This window comes from Anomaloglossus baeobatrachus, chromosome 1, assembly GCF_048569485.1.
Source record: "Anomaloglossus baeobatrachus isolate aAnoBae1 chromosome 1, aAnoBae1.hap1, whole genome shotgun sequence".
Taxonomy (NCBI): domain Eukaryota; kingdom Metazoa; phylum Chordata; class Amphibia; order Anura; family Aromobatidae; genus Anomaloglossus; species Anomaloglossus baeobatrachus.
Genome location: NC_134353.1, coordinates 3,013,015 through 3,036,109, shown reverse-complemented (window position 1 = coordinate 3,036,109; position 23,095 = coordinate 3,013,015). Strand labels below are relative to the sequence as shown.

The window sequence follows — 23,095 nt, the reverse complement described above, 5'->3', positions numbered from 1 at the left end:
TATCTATCCCTCTATCTATCTATCTATCCATCTATCTATCCCTCTATCTATCCATCCATCTATCTATCCATTTATCTATCTATCTATCTATCTATATCTATCTATCTATCCATCCATCTATCTATATATCTATCTATCTATCCCTCTATCTATCCATCTATCTATCCATCTATCTATCCATCTATCTATCCATCTATCTATCTATCCATCCATCTATCTATATATCTATATATCCATCTATCCATCTATCTATCCATCTATCTATCCCTCTATCTATCTATCTATCTATCCATCTATCTATCCCTCTATCTATCTATCCATCTATCTATCCATTTATCTATCTATCTATCTATCTATCTATCTATCTATCTATCTATCTATCTATCTATCTATCTATCTATCTATCTATCTATCCATCTATCCATCTATCTATCCATTTATCTATCTATCTATATATCCATCTATCCCTCTATCTATCCATCTATCCCTCTATCTATCCATCTATCTATCCATTTATCTATCTATCTATATCTATCCATCCATCTATCTATATCTATCTATCTATCTATCCATGTATCGATTATCTATTTATCATCTAGCTTTTCACTGTATGTAAAACTCCATGTTAATAACACATGTTACACGGATGTCACACATGTTACACGGATGTCACACATGTTACACGGATGTCACACATGTTACACGGACGTCACACATGTTACACGGACGTCACACATGTTACACGGATGTCACACATGTTACACGGATGTCACACATGTTACACGGATGTCACACATGTTGCACAGACGTCACACATGTTACACGGATGTCACATATCACACCGACGACACACGCAGGGCAGGCGAGGGGGGAAAGCCCTCACATGACATATGGAACAGCACTCACATAACAATGTTTGTCACACACAGATTTGACTGCACTCCATGCGTTTTTTGCTGCGTGTTTGGGTGTAGTTTGCAGCACACATTGCGTTTTTTGCTGCGTGTTTGGGTGCAGTTTGCGGCACACGCTGCGTTTTTTTGCTGCGTGTTTGTGAGCAGTTTGTGGCACACGCTGCGTTTTTTGCTGCGTGTTTGGGTGCAGTTTGTGGCACACATTGCGTTTTTTGCTGTGTGTTTGGGTGTAGTTTGTGGCACACATTGCGTTTTTTGCTGTGTGTTTGGGTGTAGTTTGCGGCACACATTGCGTTTTTTGCTGCGTGTTTGGGAGCAGTTTGCGGCACACGCTGCGTTTTTTGCTGTGTGTTTGGGTGCAGTTTGTGGCACACATTGCGTTTTTTGCTGTGTGTTTGGGTGTAGTTTGCGGCACACATTGCGTTTTTTGCTGCGTGTTTGGGAGCAGTTTGTGGCACACATTGCGTTTTTTGCTGTGTGTTTGGGTGCAGTTTGTGGCACACATTGCGTTTTTTGCTGTGTGTTTGGGTGTAGTTTGCGGCACACATTGCGTTTTTTGCTGTGTGTTTGGGTGCAGTTTGCGGCACACATTGCGTTTTTTGCTGTGTGTTTGGGTGTAGTTTGCGGCACACATTGCGTTTTTTGCTGTGTGTTTGGGTGTAGTTTGTGGCACACATTGCGTTTTTTGCTGTGTGTTTGGGTGCAGTTTGCGGCACACATTGCGTTTTTTGCTGTGTGTTTGGGTGTAGTTTGTGACACACATTGCGTTTTTTTGCTGTGTGTTTGGGAGCAGTTTGCGGCACACATTGCGTTTTTTTGCTGTGTGTTTGGGTGTAGTTTGCGGCACACATTGCGTTTTTTGCTGTGTGTTTGGGTGTAGTTTGTGGCACACATTGCGTTTTTTGCTGTGTGTTTGGGTGTAGTTTGCGGCACACGCTGTGTTTTTTGCTGTGTGTTTGGGTGTAGTTTGCGGCACACGCTGTGTTTTTTGCTGCGTGTTTGGGAGCAGTTTGCGGCACACGCTGTGTTTTTTGCTGTGTGTTTGGGTGTAGTTTGCGGCACACGCTGTGTTTTTTGCTGTGTGTTTGGGAGCAGTTTGTGGCACACGCTGTGTTTTTTGCTGTGTGTTTGGGTGCAGTTTGTGGCACACGCTGCGTTTTTTTGCTGTGTGTTTGGGTGCAGTTTGTGGCACACATTGCGTTTTTTGCTGTGTGTTTGGGAGCAGTTTGCGGTACACATTGTGTTTTTTGCTGCGTGTTTGGGAGCAGTTTGCGGCACACGCTGCGTTTTGCTGTGTGTTTGGGTGCAGTTTGTGGCACACATTGCGTTTGTTGCTGTGTGTTTGGGTGCAGTTTGTGGCACACATTGCGTTTTTTGCTGTGTGTTTGGGTGTAGTTTGCGGCACACATTGCGTTTTTTGCTGTGTGTTTGGGTGCAGTTTGCGGCACACATTGCGTTTTTTGCTGTGTGTTTGGGTGCAGTTTGCGGCACACATTGCGTTTTTTGCTGTGTGTTTGGGTGCAGTTTGTGGCACACATTGCGTTTTTTGCTGCGTGTTTGTGTGCAGTTTGCGGCACACGCTGCGTTTTTTTGCTGTGTGTTTGGGTGTAGTTTGTGGCACACACTGCATTTTTTTGCTGCGTGTTTGGGAGCAGTTTGCGGCACACATTGTGTTTTTTGCTGCGTGTTTGGGTGTAGTTTGCGGCACACATTGTGTTTTTTGCTGCGTGTTTGGGAGCAGTTTGCGGCACACATTGTGTTTTTTGCTGCGTGTTTGGGAGCAGTTTGCGGCACACGCTGCGTTTTTTTGCTGCGTGTTTGGGTGCAGTTTGTGGCACACATTGTGTTTTTTGCTGTGTGTTTGGGAGCAGTTTGCGGCACACGCTGCGTTTTTTTGCTGTGTGTTTGGGAGCAGTTTGTGGCACACGCTGCGTTTTTTTGCTGTGTGTTTGGGAGCAGTTTGCGGCACACATTGTGTTTTTTGCTGTGTGTTTGGGTGTAGTTTGCGGCACACGCTGCGTTTTTTTGCTGTGTGTTTGGGAGCAGTTTGTGGCACACGCTGCGTTTTTTTGCTGTGTGTTTGGGTGTAGTTTGCGGCACACATTGTGTTTTTTGCTGTGTGTTTGGGTGTAGTTTGTGGCACACATTGGGTTTTTGCTGTGTGTTTGGGTGTAGTTTGCGGCACACATTGCGTTTTTTGCTGTGTGTTTGGGTGTAGTTTGCGGCACACGCTGCATTTTTTGCTATGTGTTTGGGTGTAGTTTGTGGCACACGCTGCGTTTTTTTGCTGCGTGTTTGGGAGCAGTTTGCGGCACACATTGTGTTTTTTGCTGTGTGTTTGGGTGTAGTTTGTGGCACACACTGTGTTTTTTGCTGTGTGTTTGGGAGCAGTTTGCGGCACACATTGCGTTTTTTGCTGCGTGTTTGGGAGCAGTTTGCGGCACACGCTTTGTTTTTTGCTGTGTGTTTGGGTGTAGTTTGTGGCACACGCTGTGTTTTTTGCTGTGTGTTTGGGAGCAGTTTGCGGCACACATTGCGTTTTTTGCTGCGTGTTTGGGTGCAGTTTGTGGCACACACTGCGGTTTTTTTGCTGCGTGTTTGGGAGCAGTTTGCGGCACACATTGTGTTTTTTGCTGTGTGTTTGGGTGTAGTTTGCGGCACACGCTGCGTTTTTTTGCTGCGTATTTGGGAGCAGTTTGCGGCACACATTGCGTTTTTTGCTGTGTGTTTGGGTGTAGTTTGCGGCACACGCTGCTTTTTTGCTGCGTGTTTGGGTGCAGTTTGTGGCACACATTGCGTTTTTTGCTGTGTGTTTGGGTGTAGTTTGCGGCACATGCTGCGTTTTTTTGCTGCGTGTTTGGGAGCAGTTTGCGGCACACGCTGTGTTTTTTGCTGTGTGTTTGGGTGTAGTTTGTGGCACACGTTGCGTTTTTTGCTGTGTGTTTGGGTGTAGTTTGCGGCACATGCTGCGTTTTTTTGCTGCGTGTTTGGGAGCAGTTTGCGGCACACGCTGTGTTTTTTGCTGTGTGTTTGGGAGCAGTTTGTGGCACACGCTGCGTTTTTTTGCTGCGTGTTTGGGAGCAGTTTGTGGCACACGCTGTGTTTTTTGCTGTGTGTTTGGGTGTAGTTTGCGGCACACGCTGCGTTTTTTTGCTGCATGTTTGGGAGCAGTTTGTGGCACACGCTGCGTTTTTTTGCTGCATGTTTGGGAGCAGTTTGTGGCACACATTGTGTTTTTTGCTGTGTGTTTGGGTGTAGTTTGCGGCACACGCTGCGTTTTTTTGCTGCGTGTTTGGGAGCAGTTTGTGGCACACATTGTGTTTTTTGCTGAGTGTTTGGGTGTAGTTTTCGGCACACGCTGCGTTTTTTTGCTGTGTGTTTGGGTGTAGTTTGCGGCACACGCTGCGTTTTTTTGCTGCGTGTTTGGGAGCAGTTTGTGGTACACACATCTCCTTCCCAGTAAGTCTATGAGATGTCAGAATTGCTGTGCACACATTGCTTTTTTCATGGCTGCGGTTCTGTGGTGGATATACCCCGAGTATCTCAGCCTGGCTTGGGTGCAGTGCTCGCTGCCTTCTCCAGGCTATGGTCGCTCTCTGACCTTCTGTCCTTCTGCCGTGTCCACTGTGTCCTACAGGCAGATGGTCACTTCCATGTCTACTGTGGTGGAGGGTGAAGCACAGCTCCTCCGGGCTCTGATGTGAGGTGGAATTCTGGAAGCAAAGATATGATAAGAGTCTGAGGTGATTTCCTAACAGCTCACCTGAGAGTTATTATACATAGGAGGATCCACCAGATATACAGGAGGTGACACTCCCTGCAGTCTGGCAAGAACAACGAGGAGACGAGTCTGAAAAGTGGTCAGTGCCCGTAACTATACCTGTGTACTGTAGAGATGTTCAATGGATGAGAGCGGAAGGGTCCTCTATGCTGCCGGGGAAAGGTACTCTGTACTGCCGGGGAAGGGTCCTCTGTGCTGCTGGGGAAGGGTCCTCTGTGCTGCTGGGGAAGGGTCCTCTGTGCTGCTGGGGAAGGGTCCTCTGTGCTGCTGGGGAAGGGTCCTCTGTGCTGCCGGGGAAGGGTCCTCTGTGCTGCTGGGGAAGGGTCCTCTGTGCTGCTGGGGAAGGGTCCTCTGTGCTGCTGGGGAAGGGTACTCTGTACTGCCGGGGAAGGGTCCTCTGTGCTGCTGGGGAAGGGTACTCTGTACTGCCGGGGAAGGGTCCTCTGTGCTGCTGGGGAAAGGTATTCTGTACTGTCACGGAAGGGTCCTCTGTGCTGCTGGGGAAGGGTCCTCTGTGCTGCCGGGGAAAGGTACTCTGTACTGCCGCGGAAGGGTCCTCTGTGCTGCTGGGGAAGGGTCCTCTGTGCTGCTGGGGAAGGGTCCTCTGTGCTGCTGGGGAAGGGTCCTCTGTGCTGCTGGGGAAGGGTCCTCTGTACTGCCGCGGAAGGGTCCTCTGTGCTGCTGGGGAAGGGTCCTCTGTGCTGCTGGGGAAGGGTCCTCTGTGCTGCTGGGAAGGGTCCTCTGTGCTGCTGGGGAAAGGTCCTCTGTGCTGCCGGGGAAAGGTACTCTGTACTGCTGGGGAAGGGTCCTCTGTGCTGCCGGGGAAAGGTACTCTGTACTGCCGGGGAAGGGTCCTCTGTGCTGCCGGGGAAAGGTACTCTGTACTGCCGGGGAAGGGTCCTCTGTGCTGCCGGGGAAGGGTCCTCTGTGCTGCTGGGGAAGGGTCCTCTGTGCTGCCGGGGAAAGGTACTCTGTACTGCCGGGGAAGGGTCCTCTGTGCTGCTGGGGAAGGGTCCTCTGTGCTGCTGGGGAAGGGTCCTCTGTGCTGCTGGGGAAGGATCCTCTGTGCTGCCGGGGAAGGGTCCTCTGTGCTGGTGGGGAAAGGTCCTCTGTGCTGGTGGGGAAAGGTCCTCTGTGCTGCTGGGGAAGGATCCTCTGTACTGTCGGGGAAGGGTCCTCTGTGCTGCTGGGGAAGGGTCCTCTGTACTGCCGGGGAAGGGTCCTCTGTGCTGCTGGGGAAGGGTCCTCTGTGCTGCTGGGGAAGGGTCCTCTGTGCTGCTGGGGAAGGGTCCTCTGTGCTGCTGGGGAAGGGTCCTCTGTGCTGCTGGGGAAGGGTCCTCTGTGCTGGTGGGGAAAGGTCCTCTGTGCTGGTGGGGAAAGGTCCTCTGTGCTGCTGGGGAAGGATCCTCTGTACTGCCGGGGAAGGGTCCTCTGTGCTGCTGGGGAAGGGTACTCTGTACTGCCGGGGAAGGGTCCTCTGTGCTGCTGGGGAAAGGTATTCTGTACTGTCACGGAAGGGTCCTCTGTGCTGCTGGGGAAGGGTCCTCTGTGCTGCCGGGGAAAGGTACTCTGTACTGCCGCGGAAGGGTCCTCTGTGCTGCTGGGGAAGGGTCCTCTGTGCTGCTGGGGAAGGGTCCTCTGTGCTGCCGGGGAAGGGTCCTCTGTGCTGCTGGGGAAGGGTCCTCTGTGCTGCTGGGGAAGGGTCCTCTGTGCTGCTGGGGAAGGGTCCTCTGTGCTGCCGGGGAAGGGTCCTCTGTGCTGCTGGGGAAGGGTCCTCTGTGCTGCTGGGGAAGGGTCCTCTGTGCTGCTGGGGAAGGATCCTCTGTGCTGCTGGGGAAGGGTCCTCTGTGCTGCCGGGGAAGGGTCCTCTGTGCTGCTGGGGAAGGGTCCTCTGTGCTGCTGGGGAAGGGTCCTCTGTGCTGCTGGGGAAGGGTCCTCTGTGCTGCCGGGGAAGGGTCCTCTGTGCTGCTGGGGAAGGGTCCTCTGTGCTGCTGGGGAAGGGTCCTCTGTGCTGCTGGGGAAGGATCCTCTGTGCTGGTGGGGAAAGGTCCTCTGTGCTGGTGGGGAAAGGTCCTCTGTGCTGCTGGGGAAGGATCCTCTGTACTGTCGGGGAAGGGTCCTCTGTACTGTCGGGGAAGGATCCTCTGTGCTGCTGGGGAAGGGTCCTCTGTGCTGGTGGGGAAAGGTCCTCTGTGCCTCTGGGGAAGGGTCCTCTGTACTGTCGGGGAAGGATCCTCTGTGCTGCTGGGGAAGGGTCCTCTGTGCTGGTGGGGAAAGGTCCTCTGTGCCTCTGGGGAAGGGTCCTCTGTACTGTCGGGGAAGGATCCTCTGTGCTGCTGGGGAAAGGTCCTCTGTGTCCCTGGGAAGGGTCCTCTGTGCCTCTGGGGAAGGGTCCTCTGTGCCACCGGGGAAGGGTCCTCTGTGTACCTGGGAAAGGTCCTTTGTGTTCCTGGGAAGGGTCCTCTGTACCTCTGGGGAAGGGTTCTCTGTGCCTCTGGGGAAGGGTCCTCTGTGTCCCTGGGAAGGGTCCTCTGTGCCTCTGGGGAAGGGTCCTCTGTGCCACCGGGGAAGGGTCCTCTGTGTACCTGGGAAAGGTTCTTTGCGTCCCTGGGAAGGGTCCTCTATACCTCTGGGGAAGGGTTCTCTGTGCCTCTGGGGAAGGGTTCTCTGTGTCTCTGGGGAAGGGTTCTCTGTGCCGCTGGGAAAGGGTCCTCTGTGCTGCTGTGCACTTGTTATTCCTCCGGCTCCTCTGTGCTGCTGTGCACTTGTTATTCCTCCAGCTCCTCTGTGCTGCTGTGCACTTGTTATTCCTTTGGCTCCTCTGTGCTGCTGTGTCCTTGTTATTTGTCCGGCTCCTCTGTGCTGCTGTGTACTTTTTATCCCTCTGGCTCCTCTGTGCTGCTGTGTACTTGTTATTCCTTTGGCTCCTTTGTGCTGCTGTGCACTTGTTATTCCTCCGATTCCTCTATGCTGCTGTGTACTTGTTATTCCTCCGGCTCCTCTGTGCTGCTGTGCACTTGTTATCCCTCCAGCTCCTCTGTGCTGCTGTGCACTTGTTATCCCTCCAGCTCCTCTGTGCTGCTGTGCACTTGTTATTCATCCGACTCCTCTGTGCTGCTGTGCACTTGTTATTCCTCCGACTCCTCTGTGCTGCTGTGCACTTGTTATTCCACCGGCTCCTCTGTGCTGCTGTGCACTTGCTATTCCTTTGGCTCCACTGTGCTGTTGTGTACTTGTTATCCCTTTGGTTCCTCTGTGCTGCTGTGCACTGGTTATTTCACCGGTTCCTCTGTGCTGCTGTGCATTTGTTATTCCTTTGGCTCCTCTGTGCTGCTGTGTCCTTGTTATTTGTCCGGCTCCTCTATGCTGCTATGTACTTGTTATCCCTCTGGCTCCTCTGTGCTGCTGTGCACTTGTTATTCCTTTGGCTCCTCTGTGCTGCTGTGCACTTGTTATTCCTCCGGCTCCTCTGTGCAGCTGTGCACTTGTTATTTCTCCGGCTCCTCTGTGCTGCTGTGCACTTGTTATTCCTTTGGCTCCTCTGTGCTGCTGTGCACTTGTTATTCCTCCGGCTCCTCTGTGCTGCCGTGCACTTGTTATTCCTCTGGCTCCTCTGTGCTGCTGTGTACTTGTTATCCCTCCGGCTCCTCTGTGCTGTTGTGTACTTGTTATCCCTCCGGCTCCTCTGTGCTGCTGTGTACTTGTTATTCCTCCGGCTCCTCTGTGCTGCTGTGCACTTGTTATTCCTTTGGCTCCTCTGTGCTGCTGTGCACTTGTTATTCCTCTGGCTCCTCTGTGCTGCTGTGTACTTGTTATTCCTCTGGCTCCTCTGTGCTGCTGTGCACTTGATATTCCTCTGGCTCCTCTGTGCTGCTGTGTACTTGTTATCCCTCCGGCTCCTCTGTGCTGTTGTGCACTTGTTATTCCTTTGGCTCCTCTGTGCTGCTGTGCACTTGTTATTCCTCCGGCTCCTCTGTGCAGCTGTGCACTTGTTATTTCTCCGGCTCCTCTGTGCTGCTGTGCACTTGTTATTCCTTTGGCTCCTCTGTGCTGCTGTGAACTTGTTATTCCTCCGGCTCCTCTGTGCTGCCGTGCACTTGTTATTCCTCTGGCTCCTCTGTGCTGCTGTGTACTTGTTATCCCTCCGGCTCCTCTGTGCTGTTGTGTACTTGTTATCCCTCCGGCTCCTCTGTGCTGCTGTGTCCTTGCTATTTGTCCAGCTCCTCTGTGCTGCTGTGTACTTGTTATCCCTTTGGCTCCTCTGTGCTGCTGTGCACTTGTTATTCCTCTGGCTCCTCTGTGCTGCTGTGTACTTGTTATTCCTCTGGCTCCTCTGTGCTGCTGTGCACTTGATATTCCTCTGGCTCCTCTGTGCTGCTGTGCACTTGTTATTCCTCCAGCTCCTCTGTGCTGCCGTGCACTTGTTATTCCTCTGGCTCCTCTGTGCTGCTGTGTACTTGTTATCCCTCCGGCTCCTCTGTGCTGTTGTGTACTTGTTATCCCTCCAGCTCCTCTGTGCTGCTGTGTACTTGTTATTCCTCCGGCTCCTCTGTGCTGCTGTGCACTTGTTATTCCTTTGGCTCCTCTGTGCTGCTGTGTCCTTGTTATTTGTCCGGCTCCTCTATGCTGCTATGTACTTGTTATCCCTCTGGCTCCTCTGTGCTGCTGTGCACTTGTTATTCCTTTGGCTCCTCTGTGCTGCTGTGCACTTGTTATTCCTCCGGCTCCTCTGTGCAGCTGTGCACTTGTTATTTCTCCGGCTCCTCTGTGCTGCTGTGTACTTGTTATCTCTCTGGCTCTTCTGTGCTGCTGTGCACTTGTTATTCCCTGGGCTCCTTTGTGCTGCTGTGCACTTGTTATTCCTCCAGTTCCTCTGTGCTGCTGTGCACTTGTTATCCCTCTGGCTCCTCTGTGCTGCTGTGCACTTGTTATCCCTCCGGCTCCTGTGCTGCTGTGCACTTGTTATTCCTCCGGCTCCTCTGTGCTGCTGTGCACTTGTTATTCCTCCGTCTCCTCTATGCTGCTGTGTACTTGTTATTCCTCCGGCTCCTCTGTGCTGCTGTGCACTTGTTATCCCTCCAGCTCCTCTGTGCTGCTGTGCACTTGTTATCCCTCCAGCTCCTCTGTGCTGCTGTGCACTTGTTATTCCTCCGACTCCTCTGTGCTGCTGTGCACTTGTTATTCCTTTGGCTCCACTGTGCTGTTGTGTACTTGTTATCCCTTTGGTTCCTCTGTGCTGCTGAGCACTGGTTATTTCACCGGTTCCTCTGTGCTGCTGTGCATTTGTTATTCCTTTGGCTCCTCTGTGCTGCTGTGTACTTGTTATCCCTCCGGCTCCTCTGTGCTGCTGTGCACTTGTTATTCCTTTGGCTCCTCTGTGCTGCTGTGTCCTTGCTATTTGTCCAGCTCCTCTGTGCTGCTGTGTACTTGTTATCCCTTTGGCTCCTCTGTGCTGCTGTGCACTTGTTATTCCTCTGGCTCCTCTGTGCTGCTGTGTACTTGTTATTCCTCTGGCTCCTCTGTGCTGCTGTGCACTTGATATTCCTCCGGCTCCTCTGTGCTGCTGTGCACTTGTTATTCCTCCAGCTCCTCTGTGCTGCCGTGCACTTGTTATTCCTCCGGCTCCTCTGTGCTGCTGTGTACTTGTTATCCCGCTGGCTCCTCTGTGCTGCTTTGTACTTGTTATTCCTCTGGCTCCTCTGTGCTGCTGTGCACTTGTTATCCCTCCGGCTCCTCTGTGCTGTTGTGTACTTGTTATCCCTCCGGCTCCTCTTTGCTGCTGTGCACTTGTTATTCCTCCGGCTCCTCTGTGCTGATGTGTACTTGTTATTCCTCTGGCTCTTCTGCACTGCTGTGCACTTGTTATCCCTCCGGCTCCTCTGTGCTGCTGTGTACTTGTTATTCCTCCGGCTTCTCTGTGCTGCTGTGCACTTGTTATCCCTCCGGCTCCTCTGTGCTGCTGTGTACTTGTTATTCCTCAGGCTTCTCTGTGCTGCTGTGTACTTGTTATTCCTCCAGCTCCTCTGTGTTGCTGTGTACTTGTTATTCCCCCGGCTCCTCTGTGCTGCTGTGCACTTGTTATTCTCCCGCCTCCTCTGTGCTGCTGTGTACTTGTTATCCCTCCGGATCCTCTGTGCTGCTGTGCACTTGTCATTCCCCCGGCTCCGCTGTGTTGCTGTGTACTTGCTATTCCCCCGGCTCCTCTGTGCTGCTGTGCACTTGTTATTCTCCCGCCTCCTCTGTGCTGCTGTGTACTTGTTATCCCTCCGGCTCCTCTGTGCTGCTGTGCACTTGTTATTCCTCCGGCTTCTCTGTGCTGCTGTGCACTTGTCATTCCCCCGGCTCCGCTGTGTTGCTGTGTACTTGTTATTCCCCCGGCTCCTCTGTGCTGCTGTGCACTTGTTATTCTCCCGCCTCCTCTGTGCTGCTGTGTACTTGTTATCCCTCCGGCTCATCTGTGATGCTGTGCACTTGTCATTCCCCCGGCTTCTCTTTGCTGCTGTGCACTTGTTATTCCTCCGGCTCCTCGGTGCTGCTGTGCACTTGTTATTCCCCTGGCTCCTCTGTGCTGCTGTGCACTTGTTAACCCTCCGGCTCCTCTGTGCTTCATCTCGTGTCTTCTCATCTTATCTGGTCACCGTCTTCTGGTGTTTTCTTGTTCAGTTGATTCTTTTGAAGGTTTTCGTCATGAACATTCTGTGGATGAATTCTCCTTTCAGTAAAGCCTGCTTTACACGCTACAAGATATCTTACGATGAGTCGGCGGGGTCACGTCGTAAGTGACGCACATCCGGCATCGTAAGGTATGTTGTAGCATGTGACAGCGACGTGCAATTGCGATTGAACAAAAAACTGTTCATCGCACGCACGTCGTTCATTCCTGACGAATTGAACATCAGATTGTTCATCGTACCCGGGGTAGCGCACATCGCAGTGTGTGACACCCCGGGAACGATGAACAGATCTTACCTGCCTCCTGCGGCTCCCGGCCCACAATGCGGAAGGAAGGAGGTGGGTGGGATGTTTACGTTCCGCTCAGCTCCGCCCCTCCGCTTCTATTGGCCGGCTGCCGCGTGACGTCGATGTGACGCCAAACGTCCCTCCCACTCCAGGAAGTGGACGTTCGCCGCCCACATCGAGATCGTATGGAAGGTAAGTGCGTGTGACGGGGGTTAATCGTTTGTGCGGCACGTTCAACAAATTGAACATGCCACACATACGATGGGGGCGTTGCAACGTGTAAAGCAGGCTTTACTCACTGATATTGTGGAGTCTGTAAATTGTGACCTTTCTTGTAAAGTTCATATCGTTATTAAAGTCCATAAGTGAGATGCTAACGACGTCCATAGGTGAGATACTGATAACGACGTCCATAAGTGAGATGCTGATAACGACGCCCATAAGTGAGATGCTAACGACGTCCATAGGTGAGATGCTGATAACGACGTCCATAGGTGAGATGCTAACGACGTCCATAAGTGAGATGCTGATAACGACGTCCATAAGTGAGATGCTGATAACGACGCCCATAAGTGAGATGCTAACGACGTCCATAGGTGAGATGCTGATAACGACGTCCATAGGTGAGATGCTGATAACGACGTCCATAGGTGAGATGCTGATAACGACGTCCATAAGTGAGATGCTGATAACGACGCCCATAAGTGAGATGCTGATAACGACGCCCATAGGTGAGATGCTGATAACGACGTCCATAAGTGAGATGCTGATAACGACGTCCATAGGTGAGATGCTGATAACGACGTCCATAAGTGAGATGCTGATAACGACGTCCATGAGTGAGATGCTGATAACGACGCCCATAGGTGAGATGCTGATAACGACGTCCATAGGTGAGATGCTGATAACGACGTCCATAGGTGAGATGCTGATAACGACGTCCATGAGTGAGATGCTGATAACGACGCCCATAGGTGAGATGCTAACGACGTCCATAAGTGAGATGCTGATAACGACGTCCATAGGTGAGATGCTGATAACGACGTCCATAAGTGAGATGCTGATAACGACGTCCATAGGTGAGATGCTGATAACGACGTCCATAGGTGAGATGCTGATAACGACGCCCATAAGTGAGATGCTGATAACGACGCCCATAAGTGAGATGCTGATAACGACGTCCATAGGTGAGATGCTGATAACGACGTCCATAAGTGAGATGCTGATAACGACGCCCATAAGTGAGATGCTGATAACGACGTCCATGAGTGAGATGCTGATAACGACGTCCATAAGTGAGATGCTGATAACGACGTCCATAGGTGAGATGCTGATAACGACGTCCATAAGTGAGATGCTGATAACGACGTCCATAAGTGAGATGCTGATAACGACGTCCATAGGTGAGATGCTGATAACGACGCCCATAGGTGAGATGCTGATAACGACGTCCATAAGTGAGATGCTGATAACGACGTCCATAAGTGAGATGCTGATAACGACGTCCATAGGTGAGATGCTGATAACGACGCCCATAGGTGAGATGCTGATAACGACGTCCATAAGTGAGATGCTGATAACGACGCCCATAGGTGAGATGCTGATAACGACGTCCATAGGTGAGATGCTGATAACGACGTCCATAGGTGAGATGCTGATAACGACGTCCATAGGTGAGATGCTGATAACGACGTCCATAAGTGAGATGCTGATAACGACGTCCATAAGTGAGATGCTGATAATGACGTCCATAAGTGAGATGCTGATAACGACGTCCATAGGTGAGATGCTGATAACGACGTCCATAGGTGAGATGCTGATAACGACGTCCATAGGTGAGATGCTGATAACGACGTCCATAGGTGAGATGCTGATAACGACGTCCATAGGTGAGATGTAACGTCTGATATTGGTGCAGCCACTTCACATTCCAGGAGGGATTCTCCGGTCGTTGATTCTTATAATATTCCCAATTACCCCCTACCCTGTGTAAATAATACACGGACACTGCTTGTGACTTGGTAGAATTGGCCACAACAGCCCTTTATTGCCTACTGTTTACACACTAACACAAGGGGGCGCCGTCCAATGGGCGTCCCCAACATTTAACAATAGGTAATACCATAACAATACAGTGCGTAATACAATACGTGACCCTGGGTAGGCCCGGTCCAGAAACCACCTTTCACCACCAGAACATGATCCCTGGCCGCAACACACACCGGGCCGGAGATGAGGTATGATTCACCTACGGATCAATACCCCCCACCTTGCAGGACCCATGCCTGCAAGATCCCTGTAACCGGAGCCACTAAATCCTACAAGTGACTCTCCAATCAAATAACATTATCCGTTAAACCGCTTCTGGACCAGACCTACCCTCGCCACAGGACAGACCACGGGACACCTTGCGTGGCCTGGACCCCCACACACCCAATGCTTACTCCTCCAACCTGCAAGCCAAACCAACCATTAAACCCTTCCATCTTTCAACTTAAGCTCTGAGCCTCCCATATATGCACCAGCCAACCCTTTACTGCACCACACTCCCCTCACCTTTGGTGGCAGCGCACGCCACCCCAAATCCCTTTGAACCTACCCATGTCACAATCTGTTTTTTTATTTTTAAAACCGCCCTTCAATATGAGCCTCGCTGAACAACACACCATAACCACCCCATAACATGGCCACCACCTCGTACCAAAAACACCCTTGACAACACGATTCGGCTCCCAACACAAACGTTCCAGAAACCACCTCCTTGCTTTCCACACCATCATGCTTAAAAGCCGGTGTCACTACATAATACTAAGCAACTGTAGGCAACCCTGTCTCCAGCTCGACAGGGACCCAGCCACGTCACTGGCTCCCTCTGACAGCCACTCAGGCACACCCCGGCACCATGCCACAAGCTCCCAAACCATTCCTGAATCCCCGCCATTCCCCACCAGCATCAGTTAACCAATTAAATGCAATACCGACCAACCGTCGGCCTCCCCATTGCTGACCAAATAACCACTATACCGTCACCCTGCCTCGCCTCCTGTCTCCAGCTGGACTCAACCGCAACTGGGGTTGAAATACATCAAACAGGATCCCACTCACACTGCCTACGCGACAGGGCCACTTTGTACCGTGAACCAAGTTCCCCCCAGGAAACGGCTAATTTGGCCCCCACGAGTGTCCGCTGATCAAGCCCTTCTGGTTGGAGGTGTTTCAGACATGCACCAAAATTACTGGAGAATCGGTAACACCATCACCACAGATCTCATTGCTGTCCATGTTGCCTGGCTCTATTAAAACACAAAAGGGAGATCTGCTTAGATTGTGTGTAACAGCAGCTCGCTCGGTGATCCCTAGGCACTGGTGGACGACAATCCTTCCATCATTACAAGAGTGGCAACAGGAATTGGCCTCCATATTTTATATGGAGGACTTGTCCGCAGAGGCAACAGGGGACAGTGAGAGATTCTTAAAAATTTGGCAGCCCTGGATCCTTTTCAAAGATACTGAAGCGTTTCGAGAACTGTTCGGCCCTTGAGCTGTTAGCGATCCCGCTCACAGTTATTAACTTAACCCGCCACACCTGGGAGCAGCACGGACTTCCTCTCCCTCAGACCTTCCCTTTCCTTCCCTCACCCACTTTCGCTGCTTTTCGCTACTCATCTCCTTTCTTCTCTTGGCTATCTATTATTTATACTCTAAGATGCCTTGCTTTACGGTTAGAGGGTCACTCCTTTGCTCAATATATGGGATCTACATGCCAGACTGATGTCGCAGACTCCTTCTCTTTTCCTCATTGGTTCAAAATCTTGCCTCTCATGGAGAGAGAGGGTTAATGTGGATAGATTAATGGATGGGGGGGACGGAGAGAGCAGCAAAGTTAAAATTACATAAAGCAGGGCCTTACAGGTTTACCCTATTACTATTTTGTTCTCTTCTTGGAGAAAATTGTATTCATAACTGAATTGAATAGTTAAATTCTTTCGGAATAAGACTGTTATTGTAAACTTGGTCTGTAAGATCTAACTCTTTTTCTTCTTATTTTCTGTATTATGTTCTTTTTCTTAATAAAGAAAGATTATACATAATTTGGCCCCCACTTCATAATAATTGCGATCCATAGCCTCCCAATCTCCCCCAAAGCTGTCCTTGCAGCCTAATCGAGAGGTGAGGGAAATGGAGGGGTACCGTCCATGCCCCCCCCAGACTCCCTAACGCATGCATTATACATACCGCTCCCCCAGAGCAAGAAATCACTACCGGTCTCCCCCGACCGATGTATTCCATCATCAAACACTCTGAAAACAACAGAGGCTCAAGCTGTCCTACCCAGAAAAAATCCAAGAACCTTCCCACGTACTTAACCACCACACTATCGGACATTCTTCATCCAAATTCGGGCCCCCTTAAGTTTCCATGAAGCCTACCCGGCCTAACGGAAGCATGTCCACACCAAAGTTAAAACGCTCTCAACACCAGCATACAATCACAACTATCGCCCTGCACCCATTGCTGAGGCAAACATGCCGAAGCATTACTTTCGATCCTCAAGGTCCCCAACAACACCTCCAAACCCTAATTCACGGTCGGCTTCCCTCTGCAAACCGCACCAACGACAAGTTCCCTGTACAACAATGCACACCGGAAAAATTGCCCCCCACCACTTGCCCGATTGACTCCATATGCAACTATAGGCATCAGGAGACACAAACTTCTCCAAATACCACATCCGGGCATTGTGTTCTTATAGGAAACCCTGTAACACACAACCCCCTTTGAGCCCTCATATTACACCCCATGATAAATTAAAACCTAGCCACACCGTAGTACCCGCTCAAAGCCGTCCACCGTAGGGTGCACCACTTTTTTTTTTTTTGTAGCGCACAACTGCACCCTACAAACCAAATACCCTTCTGCCGTGAGACCGGAGTACCACAACTCCCTAAGTAAACCCTTATCAAGAGCCACATACCTACCTCCGGGCCACTCATTTTTAACACTTTTTTTTTTTTTTTTTAAATGTATATAAATATATAATAGAACTTCACCAGCCCGAATATGCTATGAGCCCAACCACACAAAACACAAATAATACTAGATGGCCTTAAGCCACACGACTTACACTCCATGCACCTCAAGGACCCAATCCTGAAATCCGAACCATAACTTGCATAGCTCCCCCCCATAATCACAGATGTCCGAGGAACTCCATTGTTCCATCTGCAGCCCACCATTGCTGATTAACCAAGTTCACCCGCAGCAGCCCAAAGCTGCCCACTACCTACAGTAACCCAATTCAGGCCCGCCGGACCCTCATTCCTCCCAGCATGAAGCTCCATAATGGGATAACATGCTAACTACCCATGAATTAGCCACCATGCTACTGTACCGCCCTGAGAGGGGCCCGGCTGCTTCCTTCGCTTGCTCGGGCCGAGCCGCTCGAGGTCCGGGCTCGGGTTGTCGGTGGCACGAGCGCCTCTGGACCGGGGGCCACGCCGCTCTGTTAGAGGGGAGAGGTAGCGGAGTGGTGGTGTGAGACGAGGCGCGCAGCCGGGGAGGGCCGCGTTGCCGGTCCTACGGGTCGTGACGCCACCCACGGGTCGTGGTGATGGGATGCACCACCGCTGCGGGTGGAGTGAAGGCGGGCTCGTCCGGGATCGGTGTTGCGGCCGCAGCCTAGATGTTAGCTCCTCCGTGGGTAGGGGCGGTGTGTCCCGGGGCCCCGGTTGGTGGGGACTGGAGCGCTGATGTTGTTGTCGGGGTGCAGGGTGCCGTGCCGCGGTGTAGTGTTGTGCCCGGATGGCACTGGTGTACACACGATTGATCCACACTCAGAGTCACTGGTAAACCAAAGTTCGGATGTGGTCGGTTCCCGCGGCCGGCTTCTGATGTCCCCTGTGGGGTTGATGGTGGCCCCTTTTCCCGTGCACCTCTGGATGTTGTGTATTGGCTCCCCTGCCTGAGCAGCGGTAGCCCGCTCCCTGGCGCTGAGCTGAGGAGGAGGAGCCCTCGGTTGCCCGCAGGCGCTGGCCCGTCGGGTGTTTGGCCCTTGGCGGTGGCGCTCACCCGGTCTCGGTGGGCTTTTTCCTTCTTTCGGGACTTTGGGTGTGGATGAACCCGTGAGGTTCAGCCAGCAATCAGTCAATTTGCCTATACTCAGTGGCTTCTAAGCTAGGACGGGGTCTGAGTACCCGGTTTCTGGTGCTCCGGTACACGGTTGACTCCCCGGTTCGGGACCGGCGGGCTTCAACCCAGGCCCGGTCCATATGGTTCCGCCGGTTGCTGTACCGGTACTCCTGCATACGGCCACCACCGTCTGCCTGCCTGACGTTTTCCAAAGGGGCCCAGGCTCCTACCCGGGTCCCTGACAGCTGCTCCCCTACCACTCTCTGTCAACTCCAAAACTACTCTCTTTGAACTTCCTGCCCCAGGACAGTAGTCTCCTCGGTGGGCGTGCCTTTCCACCTGACTCCGCCCACCTGGTGTGCTATTCTAGCCCTGAGGGAGGCATCAGGTCTCCCTTTCGGGTGACATGTGTGTGACCTCATAGGGAATGGGGGTGTGTGTGCATGTGGTTGATGTAATTACCTGTGACCCCTGGGGTCCAGGGCGTCACACTACCATCCACTAACCCAATCCATCCAGCTCCCAGGACCAAGCCATGCTGCCCTCGTACTAACAATACCTCAAACCGTACCAAACAAGCCACACCCAAGATGTGGTTTCTCAAACCCACAAACCCATGACAGCAACCAACACCTCACCTTCTCCCACATTTTTGCTCTCCATTCTCCAATTATCCACAGCAACCCTTACGCTACACCGGAGCCCTGCCCCCACACTCATCACTCACGAAATCCCCTGAAAACTCCCTGCACACTCCGTACCGCGGGACCCCTTGCCCATTTACCTTGCCCATCGTAATTCATCCGATATGAACCACCATGAATTATAGGCTTCCCAATAAATTACTCCAGCGAAGCTTCAAAACAAGTGGTCCATCTCCCCCGCCTCGTGCGTGCCGCAATCGTCAGAACCCGTAACCAAGTCTCAAATTACCTAAAATGCGTCAAAAGCCGGACCTCTCCATCCCCCATTCTGAAACTGTGACCACCGGACCTGACGCCACCTGCGCCCTCACAGCTATACCGCCATGACACCAACCTGTGACCTAAGAACTAACCACATGCTCTAACCCCCCAGCTGCTACACATATCGCTATCCACTCCTACACTATAGCGACCGTCCCCACCACTACAAAAAGCTAAATACTTAAATTGGTGAATGCACCCATCTGCCTCCGGAGGACGCCCCCAGATCAGCCGTCACTGTCCTTCTTCGCCGATCGTCCATTGTAGTTCCCGGGACATCTGTGCCCCTCAAGCTGCAGCCCCCAATGTCCGCTGGGTTCGTCCCCTGAGCCAGGAGCACCGCGTCCACATGCCCTGTTTGGGCTGATCATCGCCTCCACAATGCTGGGCTCTCCCCCCTCTTGGGGGAAGCCGCTGCTGCTGAGAGCTGCACCGCTGACCCATTGCCTGCTCCAGGAGAGACAGCAGGCCTCCTATCTCACCTCCTCACTGCCACCTGCTGTGCCCAGTTCTCCAGATGCCGATGATCCAGACCACACAAGTGTCCCTGCAGTAAGCCACCCACTGGCCCCTCTGCCGACCGCGCGCGGGGGGGGAAATGGGTGTATGCATAGCCTCCACCGCCGTTGGGCGTGCTCCCGGGCGGGAACCGCTGCCTCGCTCCTGAATCCAACCCAAGGCTCTGAAGCGACCGATGGTAGGGCCGCGGGTGTGTGTGTATGCTGTATTCCAACAAAATCCCCATACTCAGATTTTACCGGTAGTAACATTTCTTTACTAGGAAACATGTTTATAATACAATCAACTGAGCTATCTGCACACATGGGTATAGGAAGCCCCTGGACTTTCACTCCTTCCGGGTATGCAGCAAGAAAAAAACAACAACAAAAAAATGGCGACAACTTTCCCTAGCTTTCCCTACAAACACGTACCAGTCTATCCCGAAAGAAGATGTCGCTCCCACGTCGCAGGCCTGGGGTCTCGCGGTGATGGGTCCCGGTGCAGCGCTGGAGAGATGAAGCTCCTCGGTCTTTTCTTTTCTTTTATCTTCCCCAGCTGGTGACGGATTATAAGTAGTCTTTTGGTCCCGGAACACGCCGGGCAGAAGAAGGCAGGTCACAGTCCCTGCAATTACACTCAGATGGCGGTGCTCGGTAGTCCGGTTAACTCCCTGAGGAAAACAAAGTTCTGCAGACTGGGAGTGACAGAAACTGCTTTCACCGGGTGATTTCTTCCTGACTTTTGCGGCAAAACGAGCCCTCTCTTCAGGGAGACCACACGCAGGACTCTCCTCACTGAGCTCCGGAGCTGAACACCACTTTCCCGCGTCTTCTCTTCTGGTTTTTCACACACCAGCTCCTGTGGGGAATTTCCCAGCTCTGTGTTTGTCGTTGTACAGTACGACGCTGCCCCCTTGTGGGCAATTGCTGGAACAGTATTCAAAGCCATTTCTACAGAAGGGATACAGTCGGACTTGTTGACCCCATTACATACCCCCCCACTTAAAGGTTGGCAGTCCCTGTCAACTACCGTCGGTTCCCAGGCAGCGATGACTGCAGACGTTACAGGGGTTGGTTGAGAAGTGGGCCATACGTACTGGTCCCTGTAAGACCGCCCGGGCGGGATCCCAGCAGTGGTGCGGTCAGTGCGCCTCAAGGGTCGGTTGTTCCCCTCCCTGTCACTGTCTCTACGCCCCACTCCAGTCAGCACCCCGGGGAAAGAACTGGGTTGTGTAGGGGGGTCACTGATCTCAGAGTCAAGGTGATCACTGTGCCGGGAAACGTCCGTGTCGTCAGTCGTGTTGGTAGTGTCATCCCCTCCGGGTACTGTGGTAGGGGAGTCAGGCTGGGATCGGCAGGGCCGCAACATATTTCGGTGCACAGTGCGGATGCTGTGATTGTCTTCACCCCGCACTCGGTATACATGCCCGTTGGGGTAGGGGCGTTCGATTACCCGGTAAACCTCAGTCTCCCACTTGGCTCGAAGTTTCCCTTGGGGCTTCTTGATACGGAGCAGGACTGGCTGTCCCAACTTCAAGGGTTGCTCTTGCACGGGGAGTGGATCAGCATGTATCTGGCCCCGGATTTGTTTGCTCACCAGTCGGTGTACCGTCTCCATCTTCTGTCGGTGAGCATTTAGCCAGGAGGGGTAGTTATGGCAGACGTCAACTCCAGGGCGAAATAGGTTCAGGTCATGGACCCCTTTTCCGGGGCGACCAAAGAGAAGGGTGTGTGGGGTGTAGCCAGTCACAGAGTGGACCTGGTTGTTATAGGCCCATACTAAATCAGGAAGGAATTGAGGCCATTGGTCTTTCTTATCATCGGCCAAGGTGCGGATCAGCTGGAGTAGGGTCCGGTTGAAGCGTTCACATGCACCGTTCCCTTGTGGGTGATAAGGAGTGGTCCTCGACTTCTGGATCCCACACATCTGGTGCAGCTCTTCGATGACTCGGCCCTCGAAACAAGCCCCCTGGTCGGAGTGCAACCTCTCCGGGCACCCGTAGACATGGATGAACTGTCGACAGATGGCCCGAGCAGCCGATTCAGCCGTCTGGTCTTTGGTAGCGACAGCGACAGCGAATTTTGTGAAGTGATCCACCATGACTAAACAATACTGATAGCCACTGCTCGCCGTCCCAACCAGCAGATAATCCACCATCAACAGCTCAAGGGGTCTGGATGTTTTAATTGTCTGAACAGGTGCACGCTGCTCAGAGGACTTGTGTAGTTCACAGGTGCGACAGGTCTGGCAGACGTCTTCAACCAGCTTGCGGAGCCCCGGACAATAGATGGACTGTTGAACCCACCGAAAAGTCTTGTCCATTCCGAAGTGTCCATTCCTTTTGTGGGCCTGGACCACCATCTCACGGGCCAATTGTTCAGGCACTACAACTTGTGCGCATTCTTCCAGCATGTGTGACAAGAGAACCTTCCGGTATAGCACTCCTTCTCTCAGAATCAGCCGGTCCCACTGGCTGAGCAGGGTCAAGGTCCCGGTAGACAGTCGCGCCCGTATATCGGCGGGAGGCTTCTGCTGCCGTTTCACCCATTGTTTGAGTAGAGCCCAATCGGGGTTCTGGTCCTGAATCCTGCACCACTCCTGGGGTGGCAAGGCGACTCCCACCGGAGTTCCAGCTTCGCCCACAACGAGCTGGCGGTGATCCACCATCTGTTGGGCGAGCTTTGCAAAGTCAGGTGTCTCGTCCCCTTCTAATTCTTCATCCCGGTCTCGGTTGAGTAAGGGGTATGACACTCTAGACAGGCTGTCCGCATTTTGGTTCTCAGCGCCAGCCCGATACTTGATCTTGTAATTGAACTTGGAGAGCCGAGCCATCCAACGCTGCTCCATGACTCCGAGCTTCGCATTTTCTAGATGGGCCAACGGGTTGTTATCGGTCAGGACTAGTACTTCGGTCCCCGTGAGATACCCTGCAAATTTCTCCGCCATAGCCCACGTTAGGGCCAACAGCTCCAGCCGGAACGAGCTATAATTGGTGGGGTTCTTCTCGCCCTCATGTAGGGACCGACTGGCATAGGCTATGACCCGTTCCTTGCCGTCTTGGACCTGTGAAAGTACTGCCCCTAGACCCTGTAAACTGGCATCGGTGTGTAGTTGGAAGGGCAGGTTGTAGTCCGCATATGCCAGGATGGGGGGAGACGTTAAGGCACCCTTTAGGGCTTGGAAGGAGTCTTCCTGGCTGGGTCCCCAGCGGATGAGTCGTCCTCTGGGGCTGTTGGTGGTCCCTCGAAGCAGATCCTGCAAGGGTGCAGCAAGCCGGGCGAAGTTTTTGACGAACCGGCGGTAGTAGCCGGCCAACCCCAGGAAAGCCCTGACCTCCTTGACGTTTGTGGGCTGCGGCCAATCCCGTACGGCGGCTATCTTCTCTGAAGATGGCTGGACGCCTTCGGCTGAGATCCGGTGGCCCAGGTAATTGATCTCGGGCTGCAGAAGACGGCACTTGTTGGGTTTCAACTTCAGGCCATGTTCCCTCAACCTACTGAACACACGGCCCAGCTGCTGCAGGTGTTCTTCAAATGTGGCCGAATAGACTACAATGTCGTCCAGATAGATGAGGGTGAAGTCGAAGTTGAAGTCTCCCAAGCAGCGCTCCATCAGCCGCTGGAAAGTCCCCGGCGCGTTGTTCAGACCAAAGGGCATCCGGTCAAACTCGTACAGGCCCATGGGTAAGATGAAAGCAGTCTTCTCTCTATCTTTCTCATGCATAGGTACCTGCCAATATCCGCTGGCCAGATCCAACGAGGAGAAGTATTTGGCTTTCTTCAGGGCTGTCAGGGATTCTTCGATCCTTGGCAGAGGGTACGAGTCCCGGATGGTGCAAGCATTCA

At 52.5% G+C, this 23,095-nt stretch overlaps 1 protein-coding gene across 1 annotated transcript in view; it reads left to right on the top strand.

Annotated features, from left to right (window-relative positions):
• The first annotated feature begins 4,741 nt into the window (after nt 1–4,741).
• LOC142303799 (beta-1,4-galactosyltransferase galt-1-like) overlaps nt 4,742–23,095 on the top strand; it is a 42,325-nt gene continuing 23,971 nt past the window's right edge. Inside the window, exon 1 of the mRNA XM_075345534.1 lies at nt 4,742–4,774. The gene's annotated coding sequence lies outside the window, so the exon portion shown is untranslated. The remainder of the gene's footprint in view (nt 4,775–23,095) is intronic.